Genomic DNA, 17,120 nt, shown 5'->3' with positions numbered 1-17,120 from the left:
ATTTTGCATTTTAAAATGTAATTTTTATTTGCAATGCAATTTATCCTAACCCTATCACCTTTTTTTTTTTTTTTTTAAATCAAAGGAATGTACATGCTGCTGATATAGAACAAGTTTCTGACTGCTTCCAGATCAGTGTTCTTAGTTCCGCTAATGATCTACTATTGTACGATAAATAAGCAAAGTCCTGAAAAGCCTGCAGAATCTGGGAGCACACTTTAGTTAATAAGCAGTGTGTCATATGGCCTGCACAATGATCAACAGTTAGCAGTAAAGACATCCTTCAATGAAGCAGCCCTATTTACGCCAAGATAACAATGTCTTTTTTAGTACTGCATTGTATATTATTTTACACCTTAATTGGTCAGTGTAAAAAAAAAACTAAGTGAAATATTTTTAGAGCTATAGCGAGTATAATTTATTTTTTTAGAATCCAATGTAGATAATTTGTTTTTTTTAATGGGATTGTTCATGTAACTATTTTTCACAGAGTTAAAGTAAAGGCATTTTCTGAATGGATAATAAAGGTGTTATTATTAATAGTAGTAATAGTATTATGAAATAAAAACTAAAGAATTATGTTAAGACATATTTTATATGGAAGCTCTTTAATAGCATTCAACAAATTACATAATTTACTAGTAGGAATACTTTTAGTATGCAGTATATTTGCTACACTGTAGCAAATAAAGGCCTACCATTAAATATTAAAAACAAAAATTAAAAAAAAATGCCTTATAATATTAATAGCATTGTAACTAACTAAAAGCAATTAAACTATTATTTAATACACAACAACAGTATTGACCATCACTGTATTAGTTCACATTGTCACATTTTTAAGCTTAATTGAATACTATATCATGTTGTAACCCTATTGGCGGCGCGAAAGGGTTAACTGTAGGTTCACTTGACACAAGTGAACTCAGGCAAGGGACAGTACTACGATGACACGCAAATATGACCAATGTTATGGTCATGTGATCGAAAGCCTGCGTGGACGAGAGACACAGTGTGTAAGAAAGCGACAGTTCAAGACCGGAGAGCGTTGAGACCGGCACTGTTAGTCAGCCATGAAGTCGGTCCTGGTGCAGTCCTCCAGTGAAACGTACGAGTCCAGGAAGAGACAGTAGAGTTATGAGTTTAGTACAATGATATACAGTCTAACGTTGTAGCAGTTGATTGTGTTGCCAATTGTGTCGTATTGGCTGTTTGATTTGACCATTATTAAAGTACCAGATTATTGTGGAGCTCTTGTAGTCAAGTTCTTGTTGTGTTGTGTTTAGCAGTGTTTACAGAAGGCCTGATTAGGAGAGAGAATCGTAACAATATTAATTTTTACATCCATAATAAAGCAAAGCAATTACACGAAATAGTTTCCAAGACACACACAACAAATAAGATTGTCAAAAAAATTTATGGTTCTTATTTTTCTTAAAGGCTTCTCTTTAAAGTTACAAATAGCTACATTGGAACCATTGGTTACTTTTAATAAACAATTACAAGCCACTCAGGTTAACACCATTTTTAAAGATAATTCTATCAATTACAAAATGATTAATCATTACCGACATCTCAAGATAAAATATGACATCTGACTTCATAAATAGGTTTATTTTTGTTAAAGCTTATATCAACTCACTGTGAGAAAAAGTTTGCACACTTATTTGTTGCACACCCTATCTTGGATCAAGTTGAAACTTTGCACAATTATTTATTGTAGCCTACCTGAAAACAAGAATCAATTTTGTAAACTTTTGGAAATTAAATATTTTGTTTTGTATCAAACTAGGGAAAGAAATTGTACTTGATAAATTTTTATTTTAAATTAAAAGCATTTTAAAAGCAACCATGGTAACATTCATAAGATACCCCCAATCTAACTGGTTCAGACAAGTGATAGGATCATAACCTTGAGAAAGCATGAAATTACACTACATAAAAACAATTGTTAATATTTCTAATAGCAGATGTATTGATGTTAGTCTAGAAAAGTGATGCTCAACTTAATTCAACCTGCAGGCCATTTTAATTTCCAACATTTGTTTCACGGGACATATGACCAAAAAGGTAATAAAATAAAATTGGACTGAAAATTTTTATTAGATACCAGTGGATCTAGTACTTACATTAATCAATATTTTTACACATCAGAAAATGGCTTCATTTATCTACTTAAAATATGAGCAACATTGTAGCTAAATGAGGAAATGAAATGATTCATTGGCATTTGGAGTTCCCATTTTTAGCAATTTTAATGATAGGAAATACTGGTAACTTTGCTTTCCTATGTAATGGTCTGGTTGTGCTTTTTGTTATAGCTGCTTTAGTGCCATGATATTTTGAAGTGATACCCAGATGTAGTGCCATCAGGACACAATCTGTGATGGTTATCCTGGTCAGAGCTCATCATTGAATATTAGGAGCATTTTTGGCACAGAGCTTAAAATATTTTTTTTTAATTTTGACCTTTACAATGTGTGATGCACACAGGTTCTTGTTGAAACAATGTGGACATGGAGATTATTGGACTCAACTGCATTGAGTTTACCATAGTGTGCATCTTCAAAATCGACACTAGCAGCTGGGAAAAGGTGGCACTGGATAGATCCACATGGAGAGAGCATAAAGGAAGGGTCTCGGATTGCAGATGCCATACACAACAGCAGCAGGAAGAAAGGTGACAATGCAATGGTGCCTGGTGACTACAGCTGTGTATCAAGGATTGGCCTCTCTAGCCACACCAGAAGTTGCAAAGGGAAAAGATCTTTTCTCGAGAAGTAAAATGTCACAGACATGAAATCTTCAGGCAGCATCTAGATCTAAATGATGTTGTCAGCATTAGAATCTATGTAGTAAATTTAAAGGCTGTTAGGGTTATTTTTCTTTCAGCAGCACTTGCAGGTAGTATTATTGGAGTTTCAGAAGTTGTTGATCTAGTTGTATTCAAAACAGGGCTGCAATCAACAAAAAAAAATACAAAATGTTAATAAAAGAAACCATTCATTTGTCTGAAAGTAAACTTCTAAATATAATGTTCTTAAAAAAAATTATAGAATCTAGATCTAACAAAAAAAGTTCAAGTCAGTTTTTAGTCAGTACATGAGTCATACTCTAGAAAATAGATCTAAGCCTAGAGTCGACTAAACACCTAATCTAGGCAAAAGACAGAGAGGAATGGAGAAAGACGTTCGATGAATCTTGCATGGTGCCCCAACGGTCCATTAGACTTACTGTAGTTCTTTAAAAACTATTGTTTATGCGTGAAGATAGTTGAAATTTTTACAAGTCTATAGATTGCATTTTAAGAATTATGTTTTATAATAATAATCAAAATAGAAAAGTCTAGATTTAGAATTAAAAAATAGAGATATAGAATCTAGATCTAGCAAGTGAAAATGTAGGATACTAAACAAAAAAAGTTCAAGTCAGTTTTAGTCAGTGCAACATGAGTCATACTCTAGAAAATAGATTTTAAAAAAGCCTAGATTCGACTAAACGCCTAATCTGGGCAAAAGTCAGAGAGGAATGGAGAAAGAAGGTCGACGAATCTTGCATGGTGCCCCAACGGTCAATTAGACTTAGTGATAAGTAAAGGTATAAAAATCTTATATTATGTTGCTTGATAACATTGACGTCAACAACATCACAGTTTCATAACTTATGATAATCTATGGATTCGTCTCTGTAATAGGTACTATAGAAACTGTCTACGAACATAAATCATGATAGCAGCATACAAGGACTGTCGTTAACTTCCAACCAACAATACAGACAATTAAAGATGCTGACAACAATGTTCAGGGTAGTATCAGAATCCACAGTATTGAACCAACGATGAAATAAAAAAAAAACAGTGAAACCCTATTGAAATAAATAACAGATTCTAACGTCTAAAAGTACAAAGACGAACGAATCCGTTCAAAGAGTATCGTACAATATAAAATACAACTCACCCTAAACAGGGGTCAAATAGTCCTAACAAGAATTAATAGGCTAAAATCCAAGGCAATTTGCACAGGCTGGCCAGTAGTAAAAAAGACATGAATCATTCAGGACCACAAAAAAGTACAACTTGTCTATCAATTACAATATGACGAAAATGCTCTCAAAATAAGAGCTGATAAATTACGTCACAACAAGACTATGCGACAAGGAAAAAAATACATAAAATATTAATACAACGAATGACGTCATCGCCTATTTGATTGTGTTCATTTTTACAAAAATACTCAACAACATTACTAACTGCGACAAGCTTAATTGGACAGTCTTAACTACATTGAGTCACATATGTGTATGAGCTACTGTACGTAAGCGTTTATAGTGTATATTGTCTTCTCAAGTAGATCTGTAATGAAACTTGTAGAAGGTAGATATCTCCACAAAAGTCCTGCGTAGGACCTCCTGGCTCCACTAACACAAATCTTATCTGTAGGTTCTGCGCTAGCGTTTTAGTCAAGCATTCAGACAAGAAGTTTTCGTCGAGCTGACTTTGGAAGCGACTCTGACCTTGTTATAATGACCTTCAACTTACAAACACACACAAAAGGTAACAAAAACAAGGATCTCCGAGGATACAATTTACATTAAACTAATACATTGAAAGACTCCTGAATAGCCTGAATAAATTTGAGGCGCAAATATAGGACGCTTTGCAGACCTCAATATGACGGACTCCAATGACCAGGGTGTCGACACACAAATCGATAAGCTTAAATATAGCTGGACGCCGTAAACGAATTCTGCTATCTGGGATCCACAATTAAAGATGACCTGTCTCTAGAAGAGGAGATAAAAAAAAACGCATAGGAAAGGCTGCCTCGACCTTCGCTAGACTCAGACCAAGACTTTGGGAAAACAATAAGCTAACTACCTTGACCAAAATGGAAGTCTACAAGGCATGCGTTATGAGTACACTGCTGTATGGCAGTGAATCATTGACCACCTACGCAAAGCAAGAGAGAAAACTGAACTCCTTCCATTTGAGATGTCTCCGTAGGATCTTGAATGTTACATGGAAAGAAAAAGTGTGCAATACTGAGATCCTTGCGTGATCAGGTATTCGCAGCATCTTTACAGCCCTCAGACAACGCAGTTTGCGCTGGCTTGGACATGTTCGCCGGATGGAGGACAAGCGCATCTCGAAAGTCATACTGTATGGTCAACTCGCGACTGGCACAAGAAAAACTGGTCGCCCCCACCTCCGTTACATAGATGTAATAAAACGTGACCTCAAATCAGTGAACATCAATACTGACAATTGGGAAGACATAGCTCTGGATCGCAACAGATGGAGAGAGAGACAGTGACCAAGAAAGCTATGGACAGTGAAAGTACATGGGTCTCAGCTCAGGGAGAAAAACGTACAATCCGAAAAACGGCCAGCTCCTCTACCACCGAAGCAAAAGGCACCTTAACCTGCGCTATCTGTGGACGGAAGTGTCTCTCCAAAATAGGGCTCCACAGCCACATGAGGAAGTGTGCTCTGAGATGAATCATAGTCGTTCTACGACTGAAGGAGGCCAATGAATGAAAATATAGAAAAATAGAATAATAAACACAGATAGGCTACAGCTCTGAGGCTATTAGGGAAGTTCCACCAGTCCAAAAACAAAACAAAAAAAAAACAACTGGGGTAACAAAAGATACTCCAACAAGCGATAACAGCTTGAAAAATTGTATGCCTACAACTCAAAATATGCCCTCGAATACAAAAGTGTCCTTTTGATAAAGAACGAAATTTAAAAAAAAAAAGCGAAGCAGCGAATAGAAAAACAAAATGTCACGAAATTTAGGAGGGACTGAACAAAAACAACAGTAAAAAAAAAAAAAAAAAGCTTAGCGTACCAGCTGTAAAGGACCTCACACCCTCGAATAATTGTAAAACTAAAATAATACAGGCATATCGGCCAAAATTAAAACTGGCCAGTTCAGGTGTGTGGTCATTACTCGATCACTTGTAACTAAAATTGTTTATTCTACTTTGGCCGGCCACTTCGCAAAATGCCGGGTATTCCCTGGCCAATGCCCAATATGTGGATTCAAGTCTGTTAAGTAAGCATAAGGTTGCTGTAACGATAATTTTCAGCTTGCTGCTTTTTCAAGAAAATGCCCTGCCTTCGTCACATCTGTGTGTGTGTGTGTTGTTGTTTTTTTTTACTGCAGTTTTATTGTTAGTATTATTCCTCGGCTCGTGCGAAGCAGAACGTTTTGACACCGGCATTTTGGTGCTCAATGTATTAGAATCATTATACATTTTCATGTATTATGTCTTTTAAAAAATGATCCTTTTCAATGTTTTGTATGTTTTCGGACGCCTCCAAGCGAGAGTGTGGCGGAAATGGAATAAATCGCCCTGGCTGTCTACATGTCAGTGTCTACCAAGAAGTGGTTCTCCCTACCCTTCTATAAAGATCGGAGAAATGGGTACTATACAGAAAGCAGATACTTCTTGAACGCTTTTCCCAATGACGTCTGCGCTCCTCCAGGAACATACGCTGGCAAGAGCCGCAAGACCGCATCACAAGCAGCGATGTTCTTGTGAATGCGATATGGACATGATAGAGGGATTGCTTATAATAGTTTGACAGCGACGTTGGGCAGGGCATGTATATCGTACGGGGGACGACCGTATGCCAAAGGCAATCTTTTGGTAAGACGAAAGATGGTTGGAGTCTTTGGAGCAAGTATACAGCCATGCTTCACGCCATTCTTTACAGAGAAATAAGCTGATATGTCACCATTGTATCTGATTTGTTTCTTTTGAGACTCGTGCTGTTGGTTCAAAATAGTAACTTGGAAGGCATCCGATCCAAGATAGTATCCTACACACGCCATCACGTACTCACTATGTGTCAGATGTTTTGGTAGTAGATTCTAGTAGTAGTAGTTTTTTGGTAGTAGATTCTATATTTATAGTAAATTTACAATAAAGGTCATTCATGCGAGAGATACCAAACATTGTATTGGCCGGGTTTCTTAATGTGTTAGCTTGATTTTTACATGAATTGTTTCAGACACGGGAAAAAAGTTTGACCTATTTTTAGTGAAAGCAGACGTGTTATTGCAGTTCATGCGCGCACATATTTCTTTTCGATCATCTACTTTTTTTTTATAGAAATGTGCTTCAGTGAAGTTCAGATATTGGAATAATTAGATTCTTTAACAGATTGGATTATTATAATCATACGGGTATTACAGGCAAAGTTTGGATTATTTATTACGCAAAGGTAAGATTCTTTTTCTTAGAAGCTAAAAAAGAAATGACATGAATATCCAACTTCATGAAAAGATCTATTAAAAAATGTAGGCCTAAGTCAATATAAAAAAGACAACTTACAAATAATGAAAAAATAATAATACTGTATAAATGTCTCTGTCTCTCTTTCTATGTATAGGCCTATATAAAGCAATATGATTTTTCAAAAGGTTTAGATAATAGTGAACAAATAGATGCTATCTTACTAGATTTTTCTAAGGCTTTTGACAAAGTTCACCACCATAGTTTGCTTAAAAAATTAAAATATTTCGGCATTAATGGTCCACTGCATCAGTGGATTAAAGACTTTCTGATAGGGAGAGAACAAACTGTAATAATAAATGGCTCTAAATCAACACCGATAACAGTAAACTCAGGTGTACCTCAAGGTACAGTCTTGGGTCCACTACTATTTTTAATTTACATAAATGATTTACCAAATTGCATTAGTTCAGGAACAAAAGTAAGATTATTTGCAGACGATTGCATAATATATAGAACAATAAAAACAACACAAGACACAGATATTTTACAAAGAGAATTAGATGAATTACAGAAATGGGAATCAAATTGGAGCATGTCTTTCCACCCAGAAAAATGTCAGTTGTTAAGAGTAACAAAAAAACTAAAACAAATTAATTCCACTTATCTTATTCATGGCAAACCAGTATCACAGACTAAAAACGCAAAATACCTAGGTGTTATAATAAATGAAAAACTATCATGGAATCCACATATTGATGAAACTACAAAAAAATCAAACAAAGCATTAGGATTTATTAAAAGAAATTTCTATAAATCAAATAAGAACATAAAACTAAAATGTTACTTAACCTTGGTTAGGCCAATAATAGAATATGCATCCTCCGTTTGGGACCCCTCAACTCAAGAAAACATTAAGAAACTGGAACAGACACAAAATAGAGCAGTGAGATTCATAACAAACGAATATTCACATTTGACTAGAGTAACACCTTTAGTAAAATCACTAAATTTAGAAAGCCTTAAGGACAGAAGGCTCAAAAGTAAAGTAGCAATCATACATAAAACACTGAACCATAATCTTCAAATACAAAAACAAAATTTAATAAAATACTCTGAAAGACACAAAGATAAAGGCACATTCCTCGTCCCATATGCTAGGACAAATTTGTACAAATACTCCTTCTTCCCTAGTGCTATTAGAGCATGGAATGGGTTGCCTGAGCTAGCCAGGAAAACCAGTGACTTGGCAGAATTTAAGTCATTGGTTAATATGCATGACTAAATGCATGACGCGTAGGACGTAATCATCTTCTTTTTTGAAGTAACGTCTGTATTATATAAGATATATATACAGATCTATATACGCAGGGTTTTATTTGTGAAGGAAGGCATCGATACGGCGTACCGGCACCTTTTTGAATGTGGGGAAAAAATTATTACTTTTCTTGTATTTTAACGTATATTATTAATTTATTAGTTGTTAAAAGTTAGGCAATCAATCACTCAGTGAAATGCTTATTGTTCTATTATAGTACATTATTGACACGAGACATAAATGTTATTTAACCTTGGTTAGGCCAATAATAGAATATGCATCCTCTGTTTGGGACCCCTCAACTCAAGAAAACATTAAGAAACTAGAACAGACACAAAATAGAGCAGTGCGATTCATAACAAACGAATATTCACATTTGACTAGAGTAACACCTTTAGTAAAATCACTAAATTTAGAAAGCCTTCAGGACAGAAGGCTCAAAAGTAAAGTAGCAATAATACATAAAACACTGAACCATAATCTTCAAATACAAAAACAAAATTTAATAAAATACTCTGAAAGACACAAAGATAAAGGCACATTCCTCGTCCCATATGCTAGGACAAATTTGTACAAATACTCCTTCTTCCCTAGTGCTATTAGAGCATGGAATGGGTTGCCTGAGCTAGCCAGGAAAACCAGTGACTTGGCAGAATTTAAGTCATTGGTTAATATGCATGACTAAATGCATGACGCGTAGGACGTAATCATCTTCTTTTTTGAAGTAACGTCTGTATTATATAAGATAAGAAGATAAGATAAATTCGAAAATTATTTGCATTACAAAGAGAGCAAAAGATTCCAAACAGATTCTACTATTCGCATACTATGAATAACAGCACAATAAACCACTTTTTTTAAATGCAAAACAAATCAAAGTCGATTAAAACTATTTTGTCATCTCAAAAAAATTGAGAAACTATTTTAAGCTTACTTTATTTATGTATCATCATTTGTAACTGTAAGTGTTCTTACATAGCTTATATCAATTCACCCTATCTTAATGTTTTCTTGAGTTGATTGCTGAAACCTAACCCTTCCTGCCATAAATAGGCCTACTGCCAGTGGAAGTGTATTTTCAATGTACATTAACAATCAGTGAGCGAAGGCTTAAGCTAAGCCTGAAACATAAAAATAGTGATATTTCTCAAATACAACATGCAGCCCTGATTGATAAACTGACAGTAGACTATAATTAGCTACTTTATTTCAATAGTCAACCCTTTTACTGCTTCGATCCTATGTGTAATTTAACTGCAGCAATTTGAATATTTCGGGTTTGATATAGCTAGTGTGTTGTTGTTTTTTTGTTTTGTTTTATCATTGTATGTGTGAAGTTTCAAGTTTTTTAACAAATAAATTGCATTGAACCCAATTACTTAGTTTTGCTATAGCTTAATTTCATAAAATCCAACTAAACTTGAAACCGAACTTTAGATCCGACCGAACCGAACATTAAATCGAATATCAGCATGTCAAAAAAATTGGGGCATCTCGATTCTTTATTCGTGGTTTTCATTCTGTGGTAATTATACGTTTCCAAAAGATTCAAAAGGGACTAATCAGCTTTTTAAGTTTCGGAAATTTTCTCTCCCGCCTTGTGTCCTTGACATCAAATGTGACACAGTCAACTTCTATCTGCATTGTGGGCAGTCTTCTTAGCCACTCGGGTGGAACCATGCTCTTAATTTAAGCATGTGTGGGTTGACCCGACGTTTTTGATTCGCAGAGAAATTGTGTCTATTTTAAGGAACTATACAAAAACATTAAACGATAATATGAAACACAACAAAGTGCGTTTATATAAGTGCTTGTAGCAGTAGTGGAGGAAATGTTGCTTGAAAGAAGAATGCAGTTAAAACAATTACAAGGCGAGTGTAAAAAAAAAATAATTAAAAGTGGGGTTGGTGAATCTTGTAAAGCAACTCCGCTAAATTCTTGGTATTAGTTCGCGGTCTTTGTCAGGATTCTTTATTAATAAATCGGCTCGCAATCCCTCCCACAAAATATTTAGAGGTTTTAAGTAATTAATTAGCACCAAACTATACTTTGTTACTAACAGGAGAATCTTTGTTTTTATAGTTTCAACTTAAACAGATATATTATAGATAGGCCTAAACATTTGACAGATGGTTCGAAAGCGTTGGCCTATAGATCCTATAGTTTGCCGTATTGATATCTAGATTTATTGATCTACACAGACAGTTATATGCTCAGAGCATTCGGGTAATCAGCCCTAGGGAAAAAATGTAACACTTTCATCCACATCCCTCCCTCTCTGCTCTAAACTGAACACTAAAAGTTGGACAGTAGACCATTAGTGTGTTGGATTGGTCAGATAGGCCTAGCGTGTATAGTCGATGTCTCGATACGTTGACTAGTTGCTATAAATGATGAAAAGACTGCCTTGTATTGAGTAGCGAACAAATAACATTTGTCAAGGAAAAATCTAGATCTGGATGTAATAAAACGGTTGCCTGAGCTAGCCAGGAAAACCAGTGACTTGGCAGAATTTAGGTCACTGGTTAATATGCATGACTTAATGCATGATGTGTATGACGTAATCATCTTCTTTTTTTTTTTTTGAAGTAACGTCTGTATTATATAAAATAAGATAAAACGGGACCTCAAAACAGTGAAAATTGATACTGGGAAGACATAGCCCTAGAACGCACTACGTGGAGAGAGATGGTGACCAAGAAATGTATGGACAGTAAAAAAATCATGGACCTCAGCTCTGGAAAATTAAACGTGCTACACGAAAATGTCCGGCTCATCTAGATAGACCAATAAAGCGAAATATGCCACCTTAACCTGCGTAAAATGTGGACTGGAGTGTCTCCACAGTTATATACATGAAAAAGTGTTCTGCGAGAATAACCTTAGTCGTTGTACGACTGAAGGAGGCCAACACTTTTACACAGGTCAAATGTGTCTTACCCCGACCTATTTTTGACAAAATGGATCTAGCGTGCAGCAGTTACGTGTGTGTAGGATTTTTGTAAATTTAAGATCTACTAGTGACTATTCTAATATAAGCTATCAGTAATACCGCGCTAAGATAATTATTTATTCTTAAACTGTATAATTATTACTGATTTTAAAAATAAAATTCGAATAAAAAAAACTGTGTGTCCTTGAAAAAAAAAAGACCACGCATTTCCCCTTTGTTAGCACCTCCTACCAGCACAGCTCTCTCTCTCTCTCTCAATACATATATATTGCCACAAAGCGCAATGTGTTGCAAAGACACTCCTTTGAAACAGATAATAATGTCATTACAAATGGATAAAATAATACACTCAAACACAAACTCTATTATTCTGTTTACACCCCCTTTCTCCTTACACAATGCCACTTTCCAACATTCACACATTTTCAGTGTAAAGTAACAAATCTCAAGACTCAATCCACGCACAGCCATCAGACCAAGTCAAGACACACTAGAAAAAGTTCAGTGAAAGCGCAACACACAGGTATAAACCAGGCTATCTACACAGCCCCAAAACATTGCTCTAGTTTTATTGACAACAATGATGCTAGTGGGAGGAGCCAATTATTGATCGACCAAGTAGCTAAGGTCAAGCCGTTAATGAGGTCACAAACACTAAGCATGCTGGTACGTTGATGCTTTTTGTATGTGTGTGCGACAGACACTGAGCGTGCTCGAAGATACGTTTTTTTTTTTTGTCATCCAGGTGGCTTGGAGAAGGCGGAATTTATCTAGATTTAGATGTATAGGTAACACAGTTCACAAGCTATCATAGCTTTTTAGCCCCCCCCCCCTTCCGGAAAAATATTCAGTACTGACTTTGGGGCCTTATTCTTTTGTCAGACACTGACTGTGTTTAATATATATAGACCATATAGATTATAGATATTTCAGAGCAGCCCATGTTTTGTTTTTAGGTCAACCAGGTAAACTGATGTGTCCTCGAATGCCTAGGCCTAGGGGATGGCGGGATTATCTAGATCTAAATACTTAATATAGACTATAATCTATACGTAGATCTAGATTAGATATATAGTCTATTTATAGTAGTCTAGATACTATAATACTAGATTTAGATATGTTCTTAGAATCTAGATCCAGAGCCAAATGCTACATTTAATGATTTTTAATCTAGATCTAGATGTATTGTATGTCTAAATCTAGAGCTAAATCATCCCCTTTGGGTGTCGAATGACTATTTGCGAGGGGTCGCCTAAGATAATTTTTTTTGGGTGGGGGGCTATTTTCATCGGAAGTTGTTTTTTTAAAAATATATTTCTGTGTGTCTCTAACGCAGCGGTTCTCAACCTTTTAAGTTCGGCGACCCCTTTTTACAATCCCCCACTCTGCCGCGACCCCCCCCCCCACACACACACACATACAGCAATAGAAGAGTAGACAATAACAATCCATATTTTCGATGGTCTTAGGCGACCCCTGGCAAATGGTCAATCGACCCCCAAGGGGGTGGCGACCCACAGGTTGAGAACCCCTGCTCTAACGTGTTGTAACAAGCATATGTGTTCTATAGTCGAAATACATTTATACTTTTAGATGACGTAGGTTTGGAAAATCATTCAGATTATATTATTACTGGACAAATTATGAAACGATCGTCAAGTATTAATAAAATAAAAAGTGGGAGTAATACTAATAGAGATAGATCTAAGAACACTGACAAATAGCCAGGAGATACGAATGACACTTAAGTGAATGTATCATCAATGAAAGTAGACGTGATTTTTATTGGTAGTTACTTCTTTCTTTTCACTTTTATAATTGTTATTTGAAAATATTTGTTGCGGACCACATCTTCGTTGTTGCAGTATACTTTTTCAACAACCGAAATTACTGTCGATTAATTGCGGAATGAAATATTTCTATGGAGATGATCTAATCAGGTAAATCACATTTACCTCAGCCAATGAACGAAAAAGATGGTATGGTTGGGGTCGCCGTCTAGTTTAAAATTGGATTAGGGGGTCGAGGAGCTAAAAAGGTTGAGAACCGCTGGTCTAGTCTATATAGAATTATAGATCTAGATTCTAGATCTAGCTCTTTATCTCCCAAGCGACGATAATAGCGTCGGTCATTTTTGTAAAAGCCGATTAAGCGTCAACATTGTCGTCGGTGCAGTTAAACATCTTTGTTTCGTTCCTATTCTTGGTTAATAATTTTAAATGCTTATATTCTAAATCTACGTGATTTCCGCTTGCAGAAGAGTTCACGGTTTACTTCCTTCAACGTGGGTTTAATATTACAGAAAGTTGAGAAAGTCGTCTTTTTTTTGTTGTTGTTTATGTTTGGAAATGGGTCGATCCTCTAAAACTTGTAGATCTAAATTATATTCAGATCAACATGTAAAAGACCTTATTGATTCAGATAACAGTGATTTGTTTTAACTGTTCATTGTGATAGTTTTACTAGTTTTAGTGTCAGTCACTCAGTGTTACTAATGACTCTTAATCTTAATCAGTAGGTACTTTGACAAAAAATTCAAAATAAATATATATGAACAGAAGCTATTTAGTTATGTAGAGCTTGCTGAGAGGATTACAATGATACCACATTTATCTTTCTATGTTATATAGGAGCAAAGTTATGCCGTTTTATGTGTAGAAAAATGGACTATAGAAAATGTCCAAAAAGCTGTGATCGAAAAAATGAATTTTCGTCTTTATCTCATCATAACTTTATAACCATAATAGATAAAAGCTTGAAATTTGGAACACAGCTACCTCATTATATGATTTTGAATTTGAATGTTTCATCTCACATGTAGCTAACATTCATTCACAGCTAATCCAATAGTTTGAAAATTGACTTCGATCCTTTTTCTAGAATGCCGTTTGGTAGAAAATTCCTCAGCTTTATAATATTTATAAATATAATGTAAAATAACACCTTGATAGCATTCTCTCCACTAGGTTGATCAAAGATAAGCTGTTAAACAATTCATAAATCATTTATATTTCATATTATCCACAAGAATTACTAATGTCTGGCGCCACATGTCGCTGCATCATGGAGTGACTTCATTTAACATTGTCAGGATGGACCCAAACTTGCCTTAATTAGCTGATTTCCTTTTATATTTTGTGTACCTAAATATAGAAAAAAAATATTTCTAACACTACTCTATAATAAAAATATGGATTGTGATACTATAGTCATAGATTGTTATGGTAGTTATAATTTTTCCACGTACCCATTTCGAAAAATAGCCTAATTTGGCATCATTTATAGCATGTTGGGGACGTTTTTTTAATTTTGGAGGACAAAATTTCATTAAAAAATAATGGAATAACAAACTTTAAGCATAAATCTAGGTCTAAATTCAATAAAAAAATTCCAAGCTTGCTTAAAAATTATATTAAATGCAAAATCATTCTTACCTATGACTTTACTGTAAATTTTCTAAATAAATACGACTTTCATTTGTTGACAATGTGGTATCATTGAAAAGCTTAGGAATCCTCCTTTAAGATTAGCACGAGGGTTTTTAAAACATGAAGCAAATGTAAAAACAACAATCAATCAACTAACACCATGGTTTTGGAAGTCTAGCCATGGTGTTTCAAAACTATATAGCAGATAGTCTAGCAGTTTATAGGTCAGTGGAGTAGGGATGTCAAAGTACCTACATTAACTTAATGAGTAATACTAATAGTTAATACTTAAATTAATAGTCTAATAACTGGTGATTGGTCTAATACTTATACTTATACTACTAACTTAGTCTTAGTAACTAGTAGTACTGTTAGATCTAGATTATTCTAGATCTAGATTTTAGATCTGAATCTGATAGTTCATAAGCTGATGAACCTGCCACGACCCTCCTAAAAACTAGACGTATTAGTATTAGCCTTAGCGCAAAGACCGCAAAGAATACATCTAGATTTCTAGATTCTGGCCTGTTTCAACAAATTTGAAAAATGCAGAGATACGTACTAAAACAGAAAGCAATTTTACATACAGTAACATATATTCCTTCCAATAAGATTATAAGTCTAGATTAGTCTAGATCTACTAATCTACTTCAGCCAATGTGGTATACAGAGGTGTCAACATGAGCTTACTCGATTCTGAGTCAACTGAGCTTTACTCTACTAGATCTGATAATCTTGTTGATGCAATAAAGAGTTATGCAGTCTACATAATAAAAATAAACACTCTAGTACGCAGGGCATCCATTTTTACAAAATGGAAACCAGTTTCTAACTATGAAATTGATACATTTCTGGCCACGACTACAATGATGGGATTAGACTTGTCGTTACGTCCCACACATCCATATGGATTAATTTTATTGCCACAGTTAAAACATGGAAGTTGTTTTTTGTTCAGGCAAATATTATATAAATAGCAATGAATTACTTTTTGAAAGATATCATGTGCAGTGTAATTATTTTCTTACTGAAACTTAATGTTGCAAGTTGTTTGTTTTTTTCTCATAAATTTTCTATGGTGGTGACCTTGGATAATGTGCTCCAGTTTTGTACTCCATGAGTTTTTTATTGTTTTAGTGGTTCAATTTCATGAAAATATGAATAAGGATTATAAAACAATAGCATTTAATTCAGTTTGGAATAGAAATGATCTTCTTATGTGACTTGGATTAAATTTTTTGTCGTCCAATGGTGAGTTTTCAGATTTTTATTTTTACTTTTCATAAAGCAAAAAAAACAAACCATAACACTTTAATTTATGCACTTGATTTTGTAATATCTAAAAAGAACATTCATTTTCCTTTAATTCAATATCAAAAACATTTCATTATTCTATGAGTGTAAATAAAAACGTTATGCCATTATAATTAGAACATGTTAGTGCACTACAATCGGATTAAATTAATAATTCAGTCAGAACGTGGAAAATAATTACGGAGATAAAGAGCTAGATCTACCATCTAGATCTAGATTCTAGATTGACTAGATCTATAGTCTATAGTCTAGATCTAACAGTAAACTAACCTGTTTCTAAGAAAGGAAAAGGATTTTTTTAAATATGTTAAAATCATAGCATGATAGTAAAGGCTACTAGATCTATAGAATGAGATCTAAGATCTAGAATAATCTAGATCTAGATTTAGACCTTAGTCTTAGTAATTATTAGTAATTACATCTACATCAAATTCTTTAAATTCTAGAATATTCTACACCTAAAATAATTTTCCTGTTATAAGTTATAGATCTATATTCTAGATCTAATCTAACCATAGAATAGATTACTAAAAAAAAAAGACCACACTAAATACAGCTCAAAGAATTCAAATATTGTTTTCTCAATCTTTCATCAGCACTCTATCCATAAACTTTTTTTATTGCATAATAATATATAGCATTTTTTAAACAAGAGTGTTACAAGAGCAACTCATTTACCTCCATTCTGCTATTTAAAAATTTGCATTATAATTAGTTAACAATCTCTACATTTTTATTCTGTTTGGGCTTCGTTGTTTTTACATTCTATATCTTGAATACACATATATCAGCATATATCATCAAAGAGTTAAATAAATACTTAGACTTTTTCAAGAACTAGAACCTTGTTGATCATAGATCTAG

At 34.4% G+C, this 17,120-nt stretch overlaps 1 protein-coding gene and 1 long non-coding RNA gene across 19 annotated transcripts in view; one reads left to right on the top strand and one right to left on the bottom strand.

The window, feature by feature from the left end:
• Nucleotides 1-2,493: 2,493 nt before the first annotated feature.
• LOC129927754 (uncharacterized) lies at nt 2,494-15,727 on the bottom strand. The gene is made up of 2 exons (XR_008779387.1): nt 15,633-15,727; nt 2,494-2,957 (listed from the first exon to the last, which is right to left on the bottom strand). It is a non-coding gene; the product is annotated as an uncharacterized LOC129927754 (long non-coding RNA).
• LOC129927751 (peptidyl-glycine alpha-amidating monooxygenase B-like) overlaps nt 6,400-17,120 on the top strand; it is a 32,538-nt gene continuing 21,817 nt past the window's right edge. For 3 of the 18 annotated variants that reach the window (XM_056038388.1, XM_056038392.1, XM_056038389.1), the window contains exon 1: nt 15,238-16,193. The gene's annotated coding sequence lies outside the window, so the exon portion shown is untranslated. Of the gene's footprint in view, nt 7,233-12,271; nt 12,303-12,920; nt 13,303-13,432; nt 13,455-13,514; nt 13,942-15,235; nt 16,194-17,120 lie in introns of those variants that run through there. The other 15 variants (XM_056038384.1, XM_056038383.1, XR_008779380.1 and 12 more) reach the window with 13 other exon arrangements.

This window comes from Biomphalaria glabrata, chromosome 8, assembly GCF_947242115.1.
Source record: "Biomphalaria glabrata chromosome 8, xgBioGlab47.1, whole genome shotgun sequence".
NCBI classification, from domain to species: Eukaryota; Metazoa; Mollusca; class Gastropoda; family Planorbidae; genus Biomphalaria; species Biomphalaria glabrata.
This window is presented reverse-complemented; position numbering and strand designations above follow the sequence as displayed.